Source organism: Schistocerca piceifrons, chromosome 1 (assembly GCF_021461385.2).
Source record: "Schistocerca piceifrons isolate TAMUIC-IGC-003096 chromosome 1, iqSchPice1.1, whole genome shotgun sequence".
Classification (NCBI taxonomy): Eukaryota; Metazoa; Arthropoda; class Insecta; order Orthoptera; family Acrididae; genus Schistocerca; species Schistocerca piceifrons.
The window spans coordinates 647,525,437-647,528,304 of record NC_060138.1 but is presented as its reverse complement, the minus strand read 5'-3'; positions in this window follow the sequence as shown (position 1 = coordinate 647,528,304).

Here is a 2,868-nt window from a genome sequence, read left to right as displayed (position 1 = left end):
TAGTAGGAAAAGGAAGAGAAGAAAAAATAGTAAGTGTGTATGTACTGGGGAAAGCAATGAAAGAGAAAGCCGCCTGGTAGAATTTGGCACAGATCATAATTTAATCATCTCTAAAACCATGAAAGAAGAGACCTGGAGACACCAGAAGGTCTAAAATTGATTATATAATGGTAAGACAGAGATTTCGGAACAATATTTTAAATTGCAAAACATTTCCCGGGGCAGAAGTGGATTCTGATCACGATTTATTGTTTATGAAATGTAGATTGAAACTGAAGAAATTGTAAAAAGGTGGGAAATTAAGGAGACGGGCCTGGATAAGTTGAAAGATCCAGAGGTTGCTGAGAATTTCAGAGGGAGCATTAGGCAAAAATTAATTGGAACAGGGAAAGAAATACAGTAAAAGATGGATTGGTGGCTTTAAGAGATGAAATAATGAAGGTAGCAGAGGATCAAATAGGTAAAAAGACAAGACTTAGTGGAAACCCTTGGAAACACAAGAGATACTGAATTTAATTTATGAAAGGAGAAAGCATAAAAAGGCAGCAAATAAAGCAGACGAACAGGAATACAAACGTCTAGAAAATGAGATTGCCAGCTAGTGCAAAATGGCTAAGCAGGAACGGCTAGAAGACAAATGTAGTCATTTAGAAGTATGATTCACTAGGAGAAAGACAGATGCCGCCTACCGGAAAATTAAAGAGGCCTTTGGCGGAAAGAGAACCAGCTCCATGAATATCAACAGCTCAGATAGAAAGCCAGTCCTAAGAGAAGCAGAAGGCAGAAAAGTGGAAGGAGTATGTAGAGGGTCTGTACAAAGAGGATGAACTTGAAGACAATATATAGAAAAGGAAGAGGACGTAGATGAAGATGAGATGGGTGATGTGATACAGCGTGAAGAATTTGACAGAGTAGTGAATGACCTAAGTCGAAACAGAGTCCCGATAGTAGACGACATGCAGCGGGCAGAACTACTGACAGCCAGGGGAAAGCCAGCGGTGACAAAACTTTTCAATCTGTTGTGCAAGATGTAAGAGACAGGCGAATGTCCTTATATTTCAAGAATAATGTAGTAATTCCAATTTCTTAAGTCATGGTTGAAAAATACTAACAGGAATTCCTTACAAAAAATGGAAAAAACTGGTAGAAGCTGACTTCGGGGAAGATCAGTTTGGATTCCGGAGAAATGTGGGAACACGCCAGGCAATACTGACTCTACGACTTGTCTTAGAAGATACACTATGTAATCAAAAGCATCCGGACACCCCCAAAAACATTCGTTTTTCATATTAGGTGCATTGTGCTGCCACCTACTGCCAGGTACTCCATCAGCGACCTCAGTAGTCATTAGACATCGTGAGAGAACACCATGGGGCGCTCCGCGGAACTCACGGACTTCGCACATGGTCAGGTGATTGGGTGTCACTTGTGTCATACGTCTGTACGCGAGATTTCCACACTTCTAAATATCCCTAGGTCCACTGTTTCCAATATGATAGTGAAGTGGAAACGTGAAGGGACACGAACAGCACAAAAGCGTACAAGCCGACCTCGTCTGTTGACTGACAGAGACCGCCGACAGTTGAAGAGGGTCGCAATGTGTAATAGGCAGACATCTATCCAGACCATCACACAGGAATTCCAAACTGCATCAGGTTCCACTGCAAGTACTATGACAGTTAGGCGGGAGGCGAGAAAACTTGGATTTCATGGACGAGCGGCTGCTCATAAGCCACACATCAAGCCGGTAAACGACGCCTCGCTTGGTGTAAGGAGCGTAAACATTGGACGATTGAAACGTCGAAAAGCGTTGTGCGGAATGACGCATCGCGGTACACAATATGGCGATCCTATGGCGCAGTGTGGGTATGGTGAATGTCACCTGCTAGCGTGTGTAGTGCAAACAATAAAATTCGGAGGGGGTGGTGTTAAGGTGTGGTCGTGTTTTTCATGGAGGGTGCTTGCACCCTGTGTTGTTTTGCGTGGCACTATCACAGCACAGGCATACATTGATGTTTTAAGCACCTTCTTGCTTCCCACCGTTGAAGAGCAATTCGGGGATGGTGACTGCCTCTTTCAACACGATCGAGCACCTGTTCATAATTCACGGCCTGTGGCGGAATGGTTACACGACAATAACATCCCTATAATGGACTGGCTTGCACAGAGTCCAGACCTGAATCCTACAGAACACCTTTGGGATTTTTTGGAACTCCGACTTCGTGCCAGGCCTCACTGATCGACATCGATACCTTTCCTCAGTGCAGCACTCCTGAAGAATGGGCTGCCATTCCGCAGGTAACTTTCCAACACCTGACAGAACGTATACCTGGGAGAGTGGAAGCTGTCATCAAGGCTAAGGGTGGGCCAACACCATATTGAATTCCAGCGTTACCGATGGAGGGCGCCACGAACTTGTAAGTCTTTTTCAGCCAGGTGTCCGGATACCTTTGATCACATAATGTAGGCTAAGGAAAGGCAAACCCACGCTTATAGAGCTTGCAGACTTAAAGAAAGCTTTTGACAATGTTAACTGGAGCACTCTCTTTGAAGTTCTGAAGGTTGCAAGGGTAAAATACAGGGAGTGAAAGAGTATTTCTATATTGCACAGAAAGCAGATAGCAGTTATAAGAGTCGAAGGTCATGAAAAAGAGGCAGTGGTTGTCAAGGGAGTGCGTCAGGGTTGTAGCCTATCCCCGATGTTATTCCACTTGTGCACTGAGCAAGCAGTACAAGAAACCGGACAAAAATTTGGAGCAAGTATTAAATTTCAGCGAGAAGAAATAAAAACCATGTTGTTTGCCGATGACAGTAATTCTGTCAGAGACAGCAAAGGACTTGGAAGACCAATTGAACGGAATGGACAGT